At 43.8% G+C, this 23,245-nt stretch overlaps 1 pseudogene; it reads right to left on the minus strand.

Moving 5' to 3' along the window:
* Positions 1 to 19,869: 19,869 nt before the first annotated feature.
* LOC142853981 (ran guanine nucleotide release factor pseudogene) lies at positions 19,870 to 20,469 on the minus strand (annotated as a pseudogene).
* Positions 20,470 to 23,245: the final 2,776 nt, after the last annotated feature.

Below are 23,245 nucleotides of genomic sequence, written 5' to 3' on the forward strand. Positions count from 1 at the left end.
TTCAGGCGCACTGGTAATATCAGCTAACACTTTTGAAGTGCTTACTGTGCCTTTGGAGGGCTGCTAAGCGTTTTAAAGTCACAGTTAGTGGATAATAATCTCTCATTTAATTCTCTCCACACTCCTACCAGACATGTATTGAGACCTTAAGGACCACAATTGTGTGGCTACACATGACACAGAGAACATGCAGGAAAAGAAAAGAGAACTGGAAGTTTTCCTATTCTTCCTTTCCTGCTTGATCCTAGGGCGGGGTAGCCTGCATGTATATACTTTGCTCTTCTAAGTCTTAGGGGAGCTGATAAGAAGCTAGAACAGCTGCCCTTGCCCAAGCCTGACAGTCTATGGTTTCTGTGTTTAGCATAACAACTCAAACAAGACCTGGACTGAATAACCCCACCCCACAAACCCCAATTCCTAAGTATCTAGGATGGATCATTTTTAGTGCTTGGTTCTAGAACAAGTACCACCAACCAGTGTGGTCTCCCAAGACACGCTTGTTATTACCAAACCCAAGTTATTTGTTGCATGTGACGTTATTTTTAAACCATCCACTGCAACAAAAAAAAATGACTGAATTCTGATAAATTCAGAGTAATACTTGGTTAGACCTCTTAAAATTCTTTATGTAATGTCCAATAAAGTCAAATCTAATTTTTACAGAATAAATTGAACCTAAGTTCTATAAAAATAGATTTTCAGGGAAAATGGGAAATTGACAATTTCCCTAAGAAGTTCCTATGAAGAAGTAGTCTCTTCCATTTGAATAATGACAACGAAATCAGGCATTCCTGTATTCTTTCTTTTCCCCTTTATTAATGAATTAGAATACACAATTGATTTAAAATTAAATAAAAATCTCATAAGCATCATTCACGTCTTCATTACCAGTCACTTGAGCTTTGCAAAACTGGATTTCCATTTAAATGGCTTCATGTCAAAATGGGAGTTCACTGTGGCTGTGGAAGCCCATCTGAGAAGTAGCCTGACCCTGCTCAGCCTGCTGCCGGGGCAGCCAGTGCAAGCAGCTGCAGTGGGCACAGCCAACGGGGGGCACGGGTTCACTAGCAAGAAGGGGACCCAGTAGCCACAACCAGCTGGGCCAAGGAGGGCGGGGAAACACTCAGCTGATTGCAGGGTCGGGATCTCCTGAGAGGTCCCCTCGAGACATGTCTTCTTGCATAGATACTCCCCCTGTGTGCGAGGAGTCTGCTTTGTTCCCAGGCTTTCATCAATAGGTCTCCAGCGACTCTGCTTCTGCCCCGATTTTCGAAGGGAACCTTGGGACAGTTTGGGACCACAGACATAGGTTTTTTTTTCCCTTTACTAGGCAGCTTTGAAATTCTCAGGCAGGGGGATGGGCTCAGACTAAGACTCTGGGACAACAGTTTTGAGGAATTTTTGCTTCATGATTCACTAGCTGCATTGAGAATGTGAGAACACAACGTTACACTGTTAATTCTTTTCTAATTCTGACTCTGTTTTCCAGAAGTGACAGATTTCAGAATAACTAAATAATTTCTAGTGTCACTTTTTTTTCTTCCCAATATTAGTGTCACATGTGAAACCTGGTATTTTGAGACTTTTCATCACCCATCTGGCTCTCTAGGAATCTTTAAAAAAGTATAACTTTTAAAAGGAATAAAAAAAACATTTTAAAAGAATGTTTTAAAATATAGACTGTTGTCTACTAGATCTACTTTATAGAATTATCCACAGGCCATCATTACCTAAGCATCATATTTTGAATTCTTCCATTCTTCACCATAGACTGCTAGGGAGACTCTAGGGAAGCCACGTTTAAACTAGATAGAAGCGAACCTGTATGCATAAACAGATGGAGAACAGGAGACCCATCGTGTGCTTGTTGAGAGTTGATCTTGGCTTCCAGCGTTGCTTGTGCCCCATTATTAGTTCCCATAGGACAGTCCCAGAGGACTCCATCATCCCTGGGTACAGTTCTGCTAGTGGGAGATTCCCACGATGCTCATTTGTCCTCAGAGCATGTGGTCGCAAGCATTTAAGAGGATACTCAAGGTTCAGGCCTATAATCTCAGGTAGGTGGCAAGGCAGAAAAACTGAAATTCCATTGTCTTTGTGAACATGGATGGCTACAGAGTGAATTTAAGACCATCGTGGACTGGACAACTTATTGAGACGTTGCCTCAAGGTGGAAAAATAAAATAAGGTTTGGGGATGTGGGTCAGTGCTCCAGTACTTGACTGGCATGCATCAGGCCCTAGATTTAATTCATGGTACCCAGGAAAACAAAAGAAAGGGGACTCATGCTGGCATGGTGACACACATCTGCCATTCCAACATTTTGTACACTGGAAAGGGAGAATTTCTATTTTGAGGCCAACCAAGGCTACATAGCAAGACCCTTTCTTTACAAACAAAAGTTAACTGTACGTGGTAGTGCCTGCCTTTACTCAAACACTTGGGTGTCAGTGACAGGTAGATCTCTGTGAGTTGAAAGCCTCGGCTACATAGCAAGCTCTGAGCCAGTCATGTCATTGTAGTGAGACACTGTCTCAAAAACATTAACAAACAAAAAATACAGCAAAAATATAAATCAAATGAACACAAAGTAAAAATAAAAAGGAGCCCACCCCAGCCCTCTCCTCTATTACAGGCCCATGGTTTCTTTGCTGACATACAGCATGCCCTTTCATCATGTCATGCAGAGCCGATTTCCAAACGAGCACACTTTCAGAGAGCGTTTTAGCTGCGGCTGAAGATCTTCAGGCAGCTCCACGGAGTGAGCAAAACGTTACTACGCTGCAAACTTGTGTGCTGAGAGGAGTCCTGAAGACTGTTCTCTTTACCCACTCTGTGCCTCAGTTTCTCTTCTAGCAGTGCCTCCTGTTGAGATGAGAGTGGCAATCCAGAGAGCCAGCAGTGCGTGAGTCATCAAACAGACATGCGGTTACAGCCCATCCACACTCAGAAAGAGCCAACCCAAAGGCAAGATTAGCAAAGAGAAAAACGAAACAGAACAAAACCTAACAGTGCGTTTAGAAAGACCAGCTGGGCTTCACTCCAGAATGTGACAATGAAGCAGTATTAAGGACTCTAAGTCAGATGTGACTGACTGTTCACACTGCATCCCAGCACCTAGGAGACTCACCCACTCCAGGCCAGCCTGGACTACAAAGTGAGATTTCTCAAAAAAAAAAAAAGAAAAAGAAAAAGAAATAAAACCTATTCATACCCTTTACCACTTTCAGAGATTAATGGTCAATCATGTCTTGATACGCCTAAATGCCAAAATGTGTGTTTAAGAAGATAATTGTTCTAGGGTTTTCATTGCTATGATAAAACATCAAGGCCAAAAGTGACTTGAGGAAGAGAGGTTTTTATTTCATCTCACACTTCTAGGTAACTCTCTATCACTGAGGGAAGTCAGGATAGGAGTTCAAGCAGGGCAGGATCCTGGAGGCAGGAGCTGCTAACTGGCTTGCTCACAGGTCAGTCTGGTAGGGGCATTACTCTCAAGCGAGCTTGCTCCCTTCCAAAATGACTCTGCCTTGTGTCAAGCTGCCATAACACTAGCCAATCATATTCAATTCCAATTTAAAATACTAATTTTTATTTTATGTATTGTGTGTGTGTGTTTGCCTGCACATTATGTATGTGTACTGTGTGCATTCCTGGTATCCTTGAAGGCCAGAAGAGAATATCAGATTCTCTGCAAATGGAGTTATAGATGGCTGTGAGCCACCCTTTGGGTGCTGGGAACTGAATCCAAGGCTTCTGCAAGAGCTGCAAATGCTCTTAACCCTAAGTAACCTCTTCAAACCCTTTAATCCTGATTTTTAAAAACCTACCTAACACCGGGCATGGTGGTGCATGCCTTTAATCCAGCACTCAGGAGGCAGAGGCATGTGGATCTCTGAGTTCAAGGCCAGCCTGGTCTACAGAGCTAGTTCCAGGACAAACAGGACTACACAGAAAACTCTTGTCTCTAAAAACCTAAATAAATGAACAAATTTATATAATGGACCTTGAGACTTACTTCCTTAACATAATAAAACTATCTCTCACACATACACACATACGCAGGCACACACACGTGTGTATGCAAACTCTCACATGTATTGCATTATGTATATCATAATACTGTGTTTTGCAGTAAAACCATAACAAAAAGTGTTCCTACTGAAACAAGCAGCAAGTCAAGCCTTCCTCTCATCACTGGGAGGCGGCAGCAGTGTGGAGGCAAAGGTAATGCTTTCAGTACCTGCTGAGGCAAGAACTGCAGAGATGGAAAAGCACAGACAATATTAAATAAAGCTTTAGATAAAAGCGGAAGAAGTAGGTGGCCAGTCACTGAAACGGTAATCAAATAACAATGGCCTTTTGCCCAGCAAACACCAGACCGGAGAGAAAGGGATGCTGCAGCCCAAGTCACTTGCACTGCATTTTTCAGAAGCTCCTCTGTGATGGCAACGGGAATGTAGCTGAACCAGGATGGAGTCATTTCCGATAACTTACTTTGCAATAGAAGACGTGAGCAATGCACAAACAGCAAACACAAATAGGCAAGGCTTCGGGCAGTGAGCAATGCTGTGAAGGAAGGCAGGGGACTGATGTGCTTTGACAAAGAGATGGGGAAGGCTTGGTCAGGTGGTGGTAGGAGCTCTGCATGATCTAGAGGGCCTGAGATGACCTCCTTTGGGAGGTGAAATTGGTGAAGACTTAATGAAGCCTGCCAAGGAAGAGCCAAGGGCAGGACGTACAGAAGGAGGCAAGGGGGAAAGAGAAAAAGAAAGAACTGATGTGCTCAGAAGAGCTAGGGACTAAGCAGTTCGCCTTTGGGAATCTAGATCATGTTTTGGTGCTGTATAACATCACTGAAGGACTTTGAAGGATATTCTGGTATGATGTCAGAGGTTGTAAGAATCTACCTCTGGGAGATGTGTGGGCACTGGGCCCTGGAAGTGGGTGGAAACCAGTCTGTGGCCCAGAGTAAGGAGATGGCCTGAGGTGACTTTAGGGAAACAGGCATAGGTTTGCTCTGCATTCAGATGCACAGAGAGCCAACAGCACTTGCTAACAGATTGGTGTGAGGGATGAGTAGGAGGAGAAATGGGGGTGTAACTCAAAGATTCCATTCACAATAGAAAAACAAACAAAAACACAAAATGTCTAAGGAGAAATCATGCAGGAAATGCCCAAAGCCTATGTAACAAAAACTCAAGATATTTCCTGAGGGGTTTAAAGAAAAAGAAAGAAGAAAGAAAAAACTAGAAAGAGTGTATGTAATAGAGACATCTTCGTACTCACAGACAAATAAAGTTGGTTTGAAGAAGTCCAACTTTGTGGTGTAATTACACCACAACTTAAATATGACAAAAATGTTACCAAGGCTCGTTTACTTGGGACTAAGGATAATTCTAAAATAAAGAGAGAAGCAGCAGAAAACAGTCTATCAGCTACTAAAATGTCAAACAAAGCTGCAATAAAGGTGCAGAAAATCACTAAGTAGGGACAGGCAAAAGGAGTTAACAGATCAAACAGCCAGTCCGGAGGTAGACCCAAATACAAACCCAAGCCGAAAACTTGTGTTCCTATATGCAAGCTGTGTGGCTTGACTAGTCCTTTAAATACATAGCAGGGACTGGAAAAGTGGCTCAGCCATTAAGAGTATTTGCTGCTCTTCCAGAGAACCGTAGTTCAGTTTCCAGCACCACTGTCAGGCTGGTCTCAACCTCCTGTAATCCAGGGCATCTGGCACCCTTTTCTGACCTGCACTGCACACAAGTGTCAGACAAATGCAAAACAAAATAGAATAAAATAAGTCTTTAAAATAATAATAATAAAATGCATTGCACAGCATCACTATTTTAATTTAGAACACATTCAAAAATATCAAAGACAAAAGTAAATGGATAACCTCATAAGCTCAGAGTAAGGAAATACATTCTATGCATAATACAAAAATTAAAAACCACGTGAGAAAACTCACATGCAAACTCAAACTATGTAAATATAGAAACCTGTGTGGATGCCAAGAACCAAGCAAGCAAACAAAAACCTCAAAGTTAAAATTTAACTGAATTCATCAAATTCTGGGGGTTTAAATCCCATCTATTTGTTCTAAGTTTCCCATGGGTAACTGCAGCCAAATATCTGAGTGGTTGGGTTGTGTTCTTTCAGATGCGGTGTTTATATCCTACCCCAGCCCCTGAAAATGTGACCATATATGGAAGAGGGCCTTCAGAGATATAATCAAGTTGGGTTTTGGCCATACAGGATTGGGATAGGAACAAATCCACCGGTGAGTGTCCTTCTAAGAGAAACACACACACACACATACACACACACACACACACACACACACACACACACACACACACACACAGGAGAAGAAGACCATGCAAAGAGGATTGTAGAAACCAGAGTAGTGAAGACACAAGATAAGTAACACCACCAATTACTGACTGCCAATTCCTTGGGTGTCACTTCTCAAACCCACAGATTCATAGTCTCAGTTCTAGTTTATCTTGCAAGAACATGGGATGTATGAAGGTCAGGCACCAACAGGTCTGATCAGTGAATACTCTAGTATGCTTTTCTTCTAGGGTTGCTAAAGACACATATTACATATCACACCATGGATAAGCTATATCATAAAAGAATAAGAATTGTTATTAGGTGCCATGTTATTCAAATCTCACAATTTTGATATCTGTATATTCTTGTTTTAGAATTACTTTGTGTAGGTCAATTGGTTATCAAGTGAAGTAGCTCCAATGTGTCACCATTTGCCTTATACAGGCATTAATATTTTACTATTTTATACTTTTTGGTCAGTTTTTGTATATTAGTTCTCACTACCCATGGTTTTAATTATTATGGCCTAAATATACTAAAGTGCAAATTCCAGAAATCATTCTTAGTTTTTAACTTGTGTGCTGATCTGAAGAATAGTCTAATGAAATCTTGTGTGGTCTCACTCCATCTCACCTGGCCGTGAATCATCCTTTTGACCAGCATATCCACTGGACATAGGCTACTCACTATCTAGTCACTTAGTAGCTATCTGGGGTATTAAGTCAGCTGTTGAGCTTTTGCCGTGTTGGTATTCCAGGGACACTACTCTGTCACAGTGGAACTTGTGGGAGGCTGTTTCACAATGGCCTCACCATTCACTGTGCTGTATCTCTTCACTTAGGAATTGCATCATCTTACATCATCATCATCATTCATCATCATCATCATCAGCAGCAGCAGCAGCAGCAGCAGCAGCAGCAGCAGCAGCAGCAGCAGAAGAAGAAGAAGAAGAAGAAGAAGAAGAAGAAGAAGAAGAAGAAGAAGAAGAAGAAGGGCAAGAAAGAAGACTTTGCTGCAATAAGATATTAAGATATTAGGAGTATTGTGTCACTGTTTTCTTTCAATTGAAACATTCCATCTTGAGGGACAGAAAAGTTTGTGAGGATCTCGAATCTCACAAGAAACCTGTACGACTTAGGAAGCTCATGAAGTTTACAAGGCTCACGAGATTGCTCCCTGAGGTTATATAAGCAGTAAACACTTACTGAAGGAGATAAGGCAGTGGTGTAGCTGCCTACAAGTTGTACAGCAGAGTCCAGGGATGCAGCTTCAAGAGTGTCACCAATCCTGAAGGCTTTTGGATAATGGAGCTTTTGGTCACCTGTGTTCCTGTAAGTAACCCCCCCCCCCAAATTCACTAGCTCAATAAGCTGGTATTAAATGGAATTATTTTCTTTGGTCTTTTATCATCTTTTCTGTATGAGATGAATAGAAACAATCTCTTTGAGAAACATGTCAAAATATAGAGGGAGCATAGTGGGGGAGGGTCCCATAAATTGTATTACAACATGTTGATATTCATGCTCCTTTGTATTGTTAGTCGCTATGAATCTCTTTCTGGGCCTAGCTTGTAGTTAGCTTCCTCACGGGTATGTTGATAAAGAAAAACAGAACCTATTTAGGGTTCAGTGTTATCTGTGGGTTCAAGTATCCAAGGGTCTTGGAAAGTGTGTAAGGAGCAACCACTGTATGTGGCTTCTAGAAAGTTTTCGTTTTAGCTTCTTCAGTCTCCCTCTACACATGGGTTGCCGGTGGTCTTGTCAAGATGTCTGATTGCTATGCTCCATAGGTCTGGATGAGCAAACTATGTCTAACAGGATCACCTAACAGGATTTTTCCAGTTTTTTCTTAGATGATTGGCCCTAAGCAACCGGCCCTCTAGCAGTTGTTCCACAGCTGTGCAGGGAAAGGGTGTTCCTTTTATGTGTCACTTGGGGCCACCCAAAACATTGATAGTGCCAATTGCTAACAACATAGTCTCATGAAAATGCCAGCTTGGCAAAGCATGACAAGCTTTACTCTCCCCATGGTACCCCGCCAAGTCCCGTTCTGTGTATGATAAAGCTTTCTGGAATGTTCTTGAAGCTCTCCGGTATGCTCCTCATTGTGGAAAGCTGAGGCGGAACCCAGCTTGAAACCGGACTCCTTCCTTCGACTTTCAGTCATTCAAACTCATCACATTCTTTCCTTGGGCAAAGGGGACCCAGAAATACTGCGAACATCGGAGCAAAGTCAGAATGTCTGCCTCTTAACGTTGCTGATTTAGGCACGAGCACCAGCCAGAGTGGGAAGCTGGCCACCCCGCCCCCATCCCACAAACAGTTCTCCGCAGAAAGGTTGAAGGAAGGAGAGGCTGAATGTATTAACTGTCTCCTTGGCCCCGCTGCTGCCCGACTTCCTTTGGGCTCAGCAGACGGTATTAGGCGCCAGACACATACGCATGGTGCCATTTGCGTGTCTGTGTTAAAGTTGACTTAATTAGGAGGGTTTACCTCAAATACACGCTTAAACGGATTCTCCTAGTGGTGTAACACTCTCATCTACTGCCTATTGCTATGCTGGAAAAAAAAAAAGAGAGAAGGCGAACACAGAACGTGGGCAGCGGCTCTGAAGTCGTGTTTACAGGCATTGATGTGCAGCAGAGACAGAAAATGGGACTGGGGTCGCGTGAACTCCTGTAGGATAAATAGAGATAAATAATTCAGATTCTCATTATCATAGAGGCATATAGCTCCGGTGCATGGGAGCATCCTGCCTTTGTGGGAATTGGTATGCAGAAGGTATTCAGAAGCTATAGCGTGTAATCTAGCATTAATATTAACCTAAATCCAAGGCAGGAATTAGCAATATTTCCAAAGTCTTATAGGATAACTGAATTCACACGATATTGTTTAGTCCTCCTGGGCATTTTAGTAATCGGATAATAGAAATGTTGAAGTAGTTGAGATGTTCTTTATATTGCTCTATGAAAAGATCTTAACACAGTGTCTTTAGCAGACAGTTCTGCTAGAATGTGTTGAACAAAAAGAAATATGCCTATTTTGGTAATATGGGTGTGTTTCATTAGCTCAGCCTGCAGCGATATGACATTGCATTCTAAAAGGAATACAATTAATAACAATGAGAGGTGTTTTTCCCCCTCAAAGAGTGGAGCTGGAGAGCTTGAGCACAATGTCAGGGCAATTAAGCCGAGACCCTGCATTACCTTTGTCTGAACACCGGCAACATCACCCTGTCTCAATGTGTTGAATCGTTATTTCTTTAGCAGAGAATTCGTAATTTATTTTGATGTTTCCTATAATTCAGACCACTATAATAAAAATGATTTTTTTTCAGGTAAGAAAAAAATCTTTTAAAATAACTAGGCAGTAGAAATTAACATTTCTTTCAGTTGGCATAGATTCCACTTTTTTTTTTTCCTTGAAGGGAATAAACGGCGCAAAGAAAACACACACAGTAACTTCTGGGGATTAAGAGGAATCAAATGATTCTGTTGGTAAAGCAGGGATATACAGAACAGTCAGGTGTCTGTGGACTCCGTGCCCTACGGAAGAGGAATCCAGGGGGAAAGTTGTACTTTGAGACTATTAAAATAATCACCCAGGGTATTATTTTATTCAGTATTAACCTTTATGTTTTATGTTAAATGACAGTGAAGGTTCTGGAACGTGGTGATTCCCCAGAGTCTCTGTAGGTGAGATTTTTTTTTTATCTCTAAAGAGGTTTTATTCTACTCTGCAATGCCAAAACTGCTCTTGCTTCCCTTCGCTGGTCAGTTTTAATAGGCGTGACGAAAGAGAAAATGTGTCAAAACATGAAAACTCTGCTTTTTAAAAACAGATGATGAAGAAGATAGGTTAAAATCTTATTTCTGCATGCCCAGTCTGTTTGGGCAAGGGTAGACTGCCGGTGATAGGGGTGAGGGGAGAGGGAGGCCAACAAATCCATCCATCATTTCTGCTCCCCCAGGTTTACCCTGACGGACTTGGCTTGTGGACATACAGAGCTGCAAGCGGGTATCTAGAAATGCCACTGTGAGTTTGGGCCTTCGGGTATTAATACCCAACTCCATTTCCACTCATGAGTGATGTATTAAAATGTTGTAGGGAATAAATTGTTAATCTTAGAGGCTCTGGGTGATTTCTTACTCACACGGGGACTGAGTTAATGTAACACCCTGATCATTGCTCTGAGCGCCTTTCCTTTCAGGGTTATTTTTTGCTAGCCTTCCAAAGGCAGCCGGCTCCATAGCCAACTCCCTCTGTCTGTAACCACTGCTTAGTTCCTGCATATATGCAGACGCACACACCTCTTCAGACAATTAAATCACACCAAGCTGCTAGGGGACAGGAGGCCTCCGCGTGTTACGCGAGCAGCCCCCCTCCCCTGCTAAGTATTATTGACAAATCCATCAAGGGCAGTGATGCATTGGCTTCCACCTTACCTAGAAGGACACTAGGGCAGTGGTGACATGCTGTCACCGTGGTAACTGCGGCTGAAGTGAACAGCCTGTTAGGATAGGTGACCTCTGTTGGCAGTGAGCCTAGAGATGTAGCATTCACCCGGCTGCCATGTCATGGGGACCCCAAAGGAACAGCCCGGTGCCCTCAAATTGATTCATTAGGCCCTAAACGTATCGATCGCTCCAATTTGCAGGAATTTATTATATTGATATTGGACTGATTAACATTTTGTGCCAGACTGGTTCGATATGTGCTTGTAACAGCTTTTAATGATTAATTGACTTTTATGATTCCATCCCAGGGCTGTCAGTGAGCTGTGAACTGTGGGCAGGCTTGTTCCTTGACTGTCTCTCCAGTGGCACGGGGCAGTGATTGAATACCTAGGAAATTAGTGTCCTTGCTGTCTCATTTTATGAAAGATAAATGCTATGACATTTAATGCAGCCCTTAATTTAGAACAGAACGAAGCAGATCATTTTGCAATTTAATCATAAACAGGTAAATATCAAAACTTGTTTAGCATTTTACAAGTTAAGCACACAGAAGACGGAGGCAAAGCAGAGAAGGCGACAAGGGAGCCGGCAAGAGGTAAAATAAAATAACGTGGGTTGGAACTGCACGGCAATTTAATAATCACGTAATTTATTAGGGGCAACATCCGAGCCCATTTCTCGGCCCAGAATATACTGCTCTCATTCACTCGGTGGTGAGCCCAGGGCGTGCCGCTTGGCACAAGCTGTAAAGTTAGCATTTACCTTCAGGGCTGAAGGCAAACCCTGCAATATTGCCTGGTGAGTCGAGGAAAATACATTGACTGATTTGCCACAAAAGTAAATAGCAGAAAAAGGGACAGGCTCCAGTTTAATATGTGTCCCTGACATGTAATAAGGGGAATATCACATTCAGCATGGTTTATGTGTTACCTAAAACAACCATAAACATTATGAAAAGACGGCAGGAGAAATGAGATTTTATTGTGCTCGCTAACAACAGAGAGAGAGAAAGAGAGAGAGAGAGGAGGAAGGCTGGGGGGTGCCAGCTCACACCTCTTGCATTCATATTTAAAGCATATTTTCTGCCTTTCATTTTAATTAAAAGACTTAAGTTAGGGGGAAGCTGTCTAAACATCATGTCAAATTATTCATGTTTGTACATATAAGGAATGCGATGAAATGGTTTCGTGCACGCTTCTTCCTTTACTGTTGAGTAGTTTTCTTCCTTGCTGCGCAGGGTGAGGACACCTTTCTCTGATGTGAGGTTGTCGGGTGATGCAGACTCTAACCATTTGCAGTGTACATATGTTGCGGGCCCTCGTCTGAGGTCTGCTCCATCCCCAGCAGTTCCGTTTGCTCCAGTTCTACAGTGTTGAAGAGGATTGGGAAGTCACCCAGCCCTGTACGCCAGAAACACCCATAAAACATCTGTGGTTTTGATCACTTCTGAGCGGAGTCCAGGCTGTCTCCTTGTCTCCCTCACCTCATGAACTTTCAATCTAACATCACTTCTACTTGGAATGACGGCTTTTCTGTGATTTCTTGTTCAATGGTAAGAATGAATTAACTGGGTTCCTGGCTATCTGTGTTTCTCTGCTTCTATATACACCCTTGTGCATATGCCTAGGTTATAAGCCCTGCCTACTATCAGGAGCTCTTGGCTATGAAGGGCACTATGATGCCCCTGTTCAGTGTCTACAGCCCAGCTAGGGTGCCCTTTTCGATGTGGGAACTCAGAAAGCACAAACACCCCACTGTAGCTGAATCACAGTCCCAAACTGCAGAAGACATTTTCAAATCTGCCCTTCCTTTGATTGGCCTCAGGGTCTTCTCCCTTTGGGGACATTCTTTTCTGAGAAGTCTTCAACAGGCTGGCAGTGTTTCCTTACGCTGAATGAAATCTTACCATGAAACATTTCATTGGATCCAGCCCCCACACAAGCTGCCAATAGGCTGGGGCATATCCCGTGTAGATAGTCTCTAGAGAGCTGCCCATCATGAAGAAGGGTCTGCCTCTCCTCATTGCTCCAGCATGCTCCGTGCCCATGTGCAGAGGGAAGGCATGGGCTGCTTTCCAATTGTTCCCTTTTCTTGACCCACCACCGCAGCCTCTGCCACATCTGTCCTTCCCCCATCCCTACCCCCACCTGCCCGCTTCTTATTGCACCACAAGAGGTCCTTGTTCCCCACAGGCTGGATGAGCTGGGAGCTTGTCTTGAGACTCCTGCTAGAGTTTATGTCTGTGAGGCTTTAGGAGGTGGGACTGCCTGGAGAAAGTGTGCCACCACCCACACCATCAGTGAAGGGAGTGCATGAGAACCCTGAATGGCAGAGAAGGGAGGAACAAAGAAGGTTCTGGATGCAAATATTGTACTACTCCTAATGATTCCAGAAGCATAAGGAGTGTATAAGGAAAGGAAGCAGAAGTGTTTTCTTCATTGTTGGAAAACCATCTTGCTGTACATTAGTAATCCTGGTCCTTAATCGCAGATTCAAACTCACCTGAGGCTGTGCTCAGCGCTCATTCCCTTAAGTAGCAGGTGTGTGATACAAACACAGACAGAGACCACACAGGCAAATTGCAGACTCGCTGTGTGCTGGTTCTGACGGTTTCCCTCTCCTTTGCAGTGTCTCAGTGTCTCATGAGTACCACACACCCATCCTCCCAGTCATGTTAGAGCCCAGCTCTCCTCACCTGGTCACAGTGCACCTGTTTCAGTCTCCAGCATTTGTTGGGACCAGTTGCTCTTTCCTGTTTAGAGCCTTCTAATTGAAGTTACTAGAAGCTGTGCCTAGCCTAGAGGATCAGAGGATGGGATTTTCACCTGTTGGCCATTGACTGCAGGGTATTTTAGCCTCCATGGTGCTATTAAAGAGGGGCTTTTGTACCAGCAATTGGAGGTCCATGTGTTGGTCTCTCTTTGTGTGTTTCCTCAACCTCCAGCCCCTTGCCCGAAGCTCGCGAACTGGATTCTAGCGCATAGAGCACAGACGGGTGTGTGTGTGTGTGTGTGTGTGTGTGTGTGTGTGTGTGCATTCACTTCCTAGGGAGAGTCCCGGGACTCACAGAAAACACGCTTGCCCCTCTTTCCAATCACGCATCCAATAGCTTTCTATGTCTACTGTCTTCTGGCTCTGCTCTCAGCTGCGGGTCATATTGTTATCAGAAATTCCATGATAAATTTAATAGAGGGGAAAATGTAAGGATTCCCCCAAGCGGACAGATGGAATATAGTATCTCCTATTCTGTGCCTATTAATTTTCAAAATGCTCATCTTTCAGTAAACATTTTAGTTCAGGTAAAAAAAAAAGGTACAGGGGTAGGAGATGTCTTACTCCAAATTTAGCATCTAAGGAAAACAAAAGCAAAACCAAACAATATCCAGAATTCCTTATTTTTTTTAATAGATTTATTTGTAGGGGCTGGAAAGATTGCTCAGCAGTTAAGAATACTTGCTGCTCTTGTAGAGGACCCAGGTTCAAATCCCAACACCCACATGGTGATTCATAACCACCTATAACGCCAACTGCAGGGAATTTGGTGCCCTCTTCTGACCTTTGGGGCACCAAGCACTCATGACTTGGTACACACAAAACACACATAAAATAAAAAGAGCAAATCTAGTTTATAAAGATTTGTAAAAGATTTATTTGTGGCTGAGCATGCATATAATCCCAGAACTTGGGAGTCAGAAGCAGGCAGATCTCCGAGTTCAAGGCCAGGCTGGTCTACTGAGTGAGTTCTTGGACAGTCAGCGCTACACAGGAAAACCCTGTTGCAAAAACAAAACAAAACAAAACCAAGCAAACAAAAAGATTTATTTATATTATTTGTGTGTGTGTGTGTGTGTGTGTGTGCGTGCATATGTATGTGGCTATATACATGAGTGTGCAGGTACCTGCAGAGGCCAGAAGGGGGTATCAGATCCCCTGAAGCTGGAGTTACAGACAGTTGTGAGCTGCCTGATGGGTGCTGGGAACTGAACTTGGAGCATCTGAAAGAGCAGTAAGTAGTCTTAACCACTAAGTTAAATGAAAATATTTGTATTTTACAGTGTACATGTTTAAATATAAATTTTTAAAAAGCAAGTTTTACAATATGTATTTAAAATTTTTGTATTACGTGAACGTGTGTTTTGCCTGTATGCATGTCTGTGCCCCATGCGCATGCCTGGTGCCTGTGAAGAGGGTGTCAGATTTTCTAGAACGGGAGTAACAGAAGGTTGTGGGCCACCCTGAAGGTGCTGGGAAGAGAAGCCTGGATCCTTTGTGAGAACAAGTGCTCTTGACCACTAAACCGTCTCTCTGTCTCTCCAGCCCTATCAAAATATTTTTCTCCATAGATTTTATCCATAAGATCAAAAAGGGACACCATGGTATATTTTACTCCTCAATCACAACATATACAAAAGGCATATAGTATACTGCATTATACCAGAAATCCTAGCGCTCCATATTTTACATTTTTTATATTAACAATTCTATTATATGTTGTAATTTTACTTGACAGTCGTTGCTTTTTACATTGATGGCATGGAAGTTAGGTTAATGTGATCCTAGCACTCAGAAGCCTGAGGCAGAAGGATCAAAATTCGAGGCCAGCCTGGACTACATTGTTAGACTCTGTCTCAAGAACAGTAAAACTCTGATGACACAAGTCATCATTGATTTGAAGACTTATTTTATTTCATTCTATAGCCATATTTCTCTCTAATCTGCACAGGGAAAGATAATATTCGTCACTTTTCATCATTGTAACCTAAATACCTGATGTCACTGAGGGGAGGAGAGCCTTCCGTTTAGCTTATGGGTACAGAGCACTTCAGCCGATGGAGGCAGGGAAGGCAGCTAGTTCACATCATGGTGAGCTAAGAAGTAGAGACTAGAGAGAGGACCAAGCAGGGTAAAACCTTCAAACACCTGTCCCCAGTGACACATTTCCTCCAGACCGGCTGCTCCTCCTGGAGGCTCCACGGCTTCCAGAAATAGCACCTCCAGCTGGCAGGCAGGTATCGGAAACATGAGCCCGGTGCAGACATTTCCATTTAAATAATAGCAATGTTGGTCTTCTTGGGCGACTACCTCAAACGACCACGGGGCTAAGCAGCCTCTGCGTAAAGAGAATTTATCACTCATAGCTCTAGAGGTTAGACACTGAGCTCCGAGTGTCAGTGTGGCTGAGCTCCAGGAACTGCCCTTTGCAGGGCTGCAAACCTCCTGCCTTCTCATTTGATCAGATGAGATCCCTCCCAGTTCTCTGACCTCTTAGAACCACATGAATCCCGTTCCTGAAGGCTCCGCCTTGACACTGCGTGCCTCTCCCAAACCGAGCCTGTAAAACTCATCATTCAGGGCTTTAGCTTCCGGCAGATGAATATGAAGGGACACGAACAGTCTATAACATTTAGGACAATATTTTTTCTCTCAGCTGTTTTCATAGTCACGTATGCTGTAGTTTTAAACTTAGGCAAGTTTGTTATCTCTTGTGTCTTCATCGGGCCCCAGAAAGAAGCCTTTATTGGCTTCCATGTTGTGGTCTTTGTAAAGATGCTGAGAAGTCAGCACACGCTTCCAAATATCTCAACTTGGTGGGAGTACATAGGAAACGCCTCCTTTGGAGTTATGTCTCACGTTTTCTCTAAATGTTTCAACAGCATGCAGATTAAACAGCCGACTTTGGGGTCGTCATTGCGCGATGCTCCGTTTCTTTCCAGCCTGGGTATTTATTCGCATTGCTTTGTGGACAAGCTCAGCCCTGTCTGAGCTCTAGCTCTGGCTCTGTTCTGTGCCCTTCTGGGGAATGTGTAGTGTGAGCCTCGGTGAGCCAGGAGGCAGTGTTTCTGGGGACTGTGTGGCTGTGTGGTAGGGTCCCCTGCTTCTAGTTCTTCTCCCTGATCCAAGAGCGAGGAGAAAACAAGGAGCAATGGGAAGCTCCTTTTTGCTTCTCTCACAAGTGTGGCTTTACTAAGATGCACAATGTTTATGTACTTGCCAGGTTTGGGGTACAGATGCCCCCAATTCCAGGTAGAGGAACTAGTAGGAACTTCTCTAGAAATAAAGACTTAGCGTGAGCTAGGGAACTGTTTGCGGCTTTTGTTTTCAAACCTGACTAACACATAACCTCGGAAAGCTCACTTTCCAACATGGCTCTCCCTATGGTGGTCTTCCTGCATTGGCATCTACATATCACACACACACACATATGCACACACACATGCACGCACACACATGCACACACACTCCCACTATATCTACAACCCTGGTTTACTTCCACTGCAGGATTGTTGGGTGTTATCAACACAGAGATGTGCTTTTGGATGTGAGAAGGAGAGCAGAGGGAGAAACAATGCCGCGCTGTACCTGCGGAGGTCAGAGGACAACCTTAGGGATCATTCCTTACTTGAGACAGGGGCTCTTGTTCACTGCTGAGTGGACACCATGGTCACTGGATCTGAAAATCCTCTGTTGCCATCTCCCATCTCTCCATGGGAGAGCAAGGATTACAGACATGTAGACAACTGCATCCAGCTTTTACATGGGTCTGGGGACTCGAATTCAGGCCATCAGGCTTGTACCATTGGTGCTTTCAGCAGTGAGCCATCTCCTTGGCCCCACGCTTGGGTTTTAATAGTAAGCTTATACGAAGAAAGATTCAGACAGGGTTATTTAGGGTACTGCACTAGCTACTTTTTGCTGCGACAAAATTAACTTCAAAAAAATGAAGGGTTTATTTTGGCTCACCGTACCAGGGTGCAGTCCTTCATGGCAGGGAAGTCACAGTGGTAGATGCTTGACGTGGCTGGTCACATCACATCTGCCCAATCAGGGAGGAGAGTCAGATGAACGCTGTGGCTCTACCCACCTCAGTTAATCTCATCTACGCACTCCCTAGCACACAGGCCTGGAGACTTGTCTGAAATGGGATTCTGGATCCCACCAAGATGGCAATCAATATTAATCATCAAAAACAGAGTTCAAAACTGCCGTGTAATGTGCGCAAGTGGTTCTGCAGAAGGGTACACTAGAGTCAGAACCCAAGGTCCTTGATGCTCAGAGAGACGATCTGCTCTGTGTCTAAATCCAGGGCCTGACCTAAGGCATCCAGATCCCAAAGGCAAAGGCAATGCCTTCAGTCAGTTACGAGTGTGTTATATGCCATAGAAGCCCATGTCAGAATGGGCCACTCCAGAGATGGGCACAGAGCCTGCCATGAGGTTTTCTCCAGGTTCAAGGAGTGATATGTTCAAGGAGCAACAGAGCATAGGGCACCTGAGTAATTAAAAGGAGGGGGCAGTCTGGATCCCTGATTCAGGCTCTGAGACTGATGGTTTGCTGATGACGTCTCAAATGTCCTAAGGCATGTTCTGTGTACCATGGATGAGTGAGGAGATTAAACAAACCAAAGAAAACAAAGTGAATATTAAAGCGTGGGATGTTCATCACAGACTGACTTCTGACAGACAGGGCACTGTTTCGCATGATCTCCATCCAAAGTTTCTGGGTCCTTCGGGTTCTTGCTTCCACACTCTTTGCACTGTGACAGGCTTGGGATGTGTTCAGATGGCTGAGACTATCATCTCCGTCAGACATGGGGTTGAAGGCAGCAGAAAAAACACAGAAACCCTTGCAGCCAGGTTAGCTCTAACTAGAAAGAGTTTGTAAGAGTCAGGAGGATGAGAAATATGAGCTGAAAAACTCTTAGTCATGTGGTTGCCTTGGGATGGGGAGGAAACTGTAGTCCAGCATCTTATTACTTGCTTCTGCCTTCCACTTAGGTGCTAGGCTCTGATCCCATGTCAAGTTCTACTTCATGCTGAGTAGATTCCAAGTGCTAACTGCTATCTGCCATGTCTCCATCTCTGTGTCTCTGTCTCTATGTCTGTCTATCTGTCTGTCTGTCTGTCTCTGTCTGTCTCTCTCTCTCTCTCTCTCACACACACACACACTAGATCTTTATATTGAAGTGTGGTGTCACTAAAGCTGATACAGTGAAGGGCAGATCTGCCCGGAGTTGTTTACTCAGCACTAGCTACGCCTAACTTTCAGTGGCACACTTTCTGTGGCCAGATGTGACTCTCGTGCTAGATGTGTTTGGTCTTTCTTAATCACCCTTAAAGATTTTCACAAAAATCCACGGGATATACAAGGACACCGAGGCACAGAGAGGCAAAGGGCCATGCAGATCATAGATAAATCCAAGATCTCTACTGGCACAGCGAAATGCTGACAGCTGGCCAGCTGTCATCTCCAGCAAACACTTAACATAATTCATGTGATCATACCCATATCTATAGAATTTCGGCATAATTTAATGCATATGTAGCTGTGCCTCCGTAGTTGTTATTACTTAAGCACCTGCCAGGTATAAGTCCCTTTTGCACGCACTCTGTCTTAACCCTGGCCCATTTCAGTGATATCAGTGCAATAACCGTCTTCATTGAAAACCACTCAAGGTCTATGCGGATGGTTCTAATCCTAAGTATTTCTTTTCCTTGAGTAGGGGACCAACCCTCGCCCTCTGCAGAGGACTCAGAGACTGCCCCTTTCTTCTGTGGGGCTGTGTCACATAAAGCAAAAGTCTATTCTCTGTCCTTCAAACTCCTAATAGGAACAGTTCCTGCCTTGATGCAGTGGGACAGAGGTTTTCAAAATAAAATCTAGCTCTAAGGTGATCAGCAGAAGGTATTTACTAGGGATGGGGGCACGGCTGGGCTCTTCATAATTGTAGGGGGTGCCTCCATCTCACCATGGCCACCTGTGTTTACCTTCCTCTCTTAAACAGTATGTAAGGCCCCAAGTACCTCCAACCAATTGACTGAAGAACATAAACTCGAGCTTTATACTCCTTCTATTTTTATGCCATAGATAAAGATACAGATATATTCATATATGAATATATATATTCTAGATTCTTTATGTGGGAAGAAATGAAATATTTATAATTTTTCCAGTTCCATACATTTTTCTACAGATAACATAATTTCGTTCTTTTTTTAAAATGTTGTTTATAAAGCAAGTTGATGTCTACAGAGGAGGTGTCTTATGTTTATGGCCAGTGAAGAAATAGAAAAAAACTATACCTCTAAGAACTGGGTGCCCGAGGCAGCAGTATGTTGTGTTTCCCCACGGAAGATGTGGGAATGATGAAGGGTCAAAGTAGTCACCAGTTGTTCAGAGTTACCCAGGCTCCAAGGTGGACATGACAGATTTTCTGGGCCAAGAGACCTGCTGTCAGAGGGAGGTTAGAGTGAAGGTGAGCAAGAAATTAGCCTGGTCCTGGCAGTCGAAGTCAGGCTGGATGTGATGTAACATCCTTTGCTACCTGCTGGTTTTCTTTAGCTACCGGCTGCTTGCCAGAAAAGAACCAGGTTTCTTGACAGCCAGCACCTCAAAGATAAGTTCTCCAAACAGAGAGGTTACACAGATATCACATGCACGGTCCTAGCCTCCTGCGCCCTGCCAACATCCTCAAAATGGTTCTGCTCAGATGCTTTGTCCCACACATGGCTTATAGTTCCAGAACTTTCCACGATGAGACTCTGGGTCACACAGCACGGCAGAAAACTTCTTGGTTATCCTGTACTTGTTGGAGGTCACTGACACCAATGGCCCTAGATCGGAAGGATGGCAGGGAAGGCATCTCTGGACAGTGGACAGCTTCTGGTGGGCTCCATGGACCTGGGAGTTGAGTCTGGATATAAGCAAGGTTTTAGAGAAATGTACATAGGCCTTCAAGGCATCAATTCTCCTGGGGTTCCCAGAACAGCTGGAGCAGCCACCACCTCACCATCTCCTCCTGGCCTACTAAGCGTTTTTTTTTTGTTTTGTTTTGTTTTTTTGTTTTTTTTTTTGTTTTTTTTGTTTTTTTTTAGACAGGGTTTCTCTTTAAGACCTGACTGTCCTGGAGCTCACTATGTAGACACCAGGCTGACCTTGAACTCACAGAGATGCGCTGCCTCTGCTTCCTAAGTGCTGGAATTAAAGGCGTACCAGCATGCCTGGTCTCATTTCCTTCCTTACGGCAGCACAAAACTTTCTCAAGGATGGGTTCCACACTGTCACTATTCATCCATCCATTTACGGACATCTTAGCCGATTTGATAATCTGTGCAACTTGAATTCAAGAAATAACATTAATGGTGATGACCACTATCCAGATTTCAACAGTACAGTCTTCAGGGCAAATAAACCTCTCAGAGAAAGCTGTCTTCACCAATCTCTATCGCTTCTCTCCTCAACATGTTACAATTTGGATCTCAATTGTCCCCTAAAGCTTCATGGGCTAAATAAAGGCTGGCTTGCCAATGTGTGGCGGTGCTGGGAGACAGTGGAACCTTTGAGGGGTAGACCCCTAGGGGAGGGAAGTTCGATCATTGGGGGTGTTCTCTTAAAGGAAATATCGAAACCTGGTCTAGCTTGCTTTCTGTTGCTGTGATAAAAAAAAAAAAAAAAAACACCTTGGGAGAGACCACAGAGGAATGCTGCTTACTGGCTTGCTTCCCCTGGCTTGCTCAATACCTTTGTTATATGGTCCAGGCCCATCTGCTCAGGGATGGTACAGCTCACAATGGGATGGGTCCTCCAACATCAATTATTAATCAAGAAAAACACCCCGCAGACATGCCTACAGGCCAATCTGAGAAAGGCAACTCCCCAATTGAAATAACCTCTTCCTGGGGACACCTAGATGTGTGTCAAGTTGACAAAAACTAGCTCTCACAGGCTTTGAAATATTCTCCTTCTCTCCCTCCTTCCCGCCTCCGTGGGCTTAACTGCTTGGCTCCGCCATGCTCCCTGCTAGAGTGTCCTGTCTCAGGACAGGCCCAAGGCAACCACGGACTGAACGTAAGCGGCCACGAGCTATATAAATCTCTCCTCTGTTGAGTTGCCTGTCTCAAATATTTTGTCACAGTGACAGCAAGCTGATGAACACATAACCTGAAGCATAAATCTCTGAAGTGGAAAGCTTTTTACAACGGAGATCATTAAAGAGACTTGAACGGGGCAGGAGCCAGAGTCCCTCACTAATTCCGCCGGTAAGTAAATGAGTAAGCTTGAGAAGTCACCTTGAGCCCCGACACAGCTGCATTTGCTTGTTCCGGGTCGAGGAGGCAGGTTTTCCCAAGTCCCCCCTTACCTCCAGGTGGGGACCATTTCCATTCCAGAAAACATGACAAAATGTGTCACCCCATCACATGACGAGTGAGGGGGCTGTGGTCTAGAGCGCAGCGAAGCCCCTTGCACAGCGGCCCTTCCCACCCAGTTCTCTCGCTCAGATTCTGGGTTGGCCTCACAGCACCAGAGGGTCTGCTTTGAGCACAGGTGTGTCCTTGAGTGGTCTAATGGAAGAATTTTGCTGTTAATATTTTTTTTTTCCTGAGTACCAAAGAAATGCTATTTTTTTTTCAGTGAGTGATGAACAAGATGTGCTTTAGGCTCTGTCTAAATGATGTATTTCTTCAACCCGAGAGTGAAAACTCAGATGGTTTGTACCATATTTTTGTATATTTAGAAACAGCTGCTTGATTGACTGGATTTTTAATTTTTCATGGGAATGTTTGATGTTAGGGAGACTGCACTGTCAGAGTCCTCTGAGGGGGAGAAAAAAAGATTTATATAAAAGTTTTTTTTCCCATAGCTATTTTATATTTCATGAAATGGCTGTGAGGAGAAACGTGGCAGCCGAAGAAAGGATTCTGATTTCCTCCACCACAGTATCCAAAGTCCTGGCCACTGTCCCCACTTGTGAACCTGCTCATCTCAGCTTTCGAGCGCAGCCTGTTGTTTTCTCTAGGCCCCTGTGTCACATATCAGAAGTGGCCTTCCGGTTTGGGACTTGTTGCTGTGTATGTGTTGAACAAATAAGGCTAGACGTTTGGTCAACCTGTTTAAGCCTCTAGATACAAAACAACAACAACAAAAAACAAAAAAAAACAAAAACAAAACAAAAATAAAAACACAGGCAATGACCTTCGAGTTGGGCACATAGTAGACACCTTCTAAATATTCATCAGGTAGATATTCAATCAACATTAAATAGTCATTAATGTTTAACATACTGAAATATTAACACATCATTACTGTTATGTAGTAATAAAATATTGATATAAATTAATATATTATTGCTAATATAAAGTGTATTAAACTGAACTGAATGTTATCTCTCATGGTAACACATTCGGGTAAAAGAAATGGCTCAAATGCTTTATGAAGCCCTGACTGGAAAAGAACCAATGTACATTGACTTTGTCACGGATGTGAAGACCAGGGCTCGAGACCATATACGTGATCTCACAGTTCCCACGGCTTGTAGGTGCGGACAGTTAAGGCTCTGAGAGGTGAGGAGTGCTTAACCAGCAGCCAGAGAAACCGAAGGCTAACCTGGGCTAGTTTTGTTTGGAAGGCCATTGTGCTACCGATCCGCCTCCCTTGAGCTGTCTCTCTTATGAG

Source organism: Microtus pennsylvanicus, chromosome 7 (genome assembly GCF_037038515.1).
Source record: "Microtus pennsylvanicus isolate mMicPen1 chromosome 7, mMicPen1.hap1, whole genome shotgun sequence".
Taxonomy (NCBI): Eukaryota; Metazoa; Chordata; class Mammalia; order Rodentia; family Cricetidae; genus Microtus; species Microtus pennsylvanicus.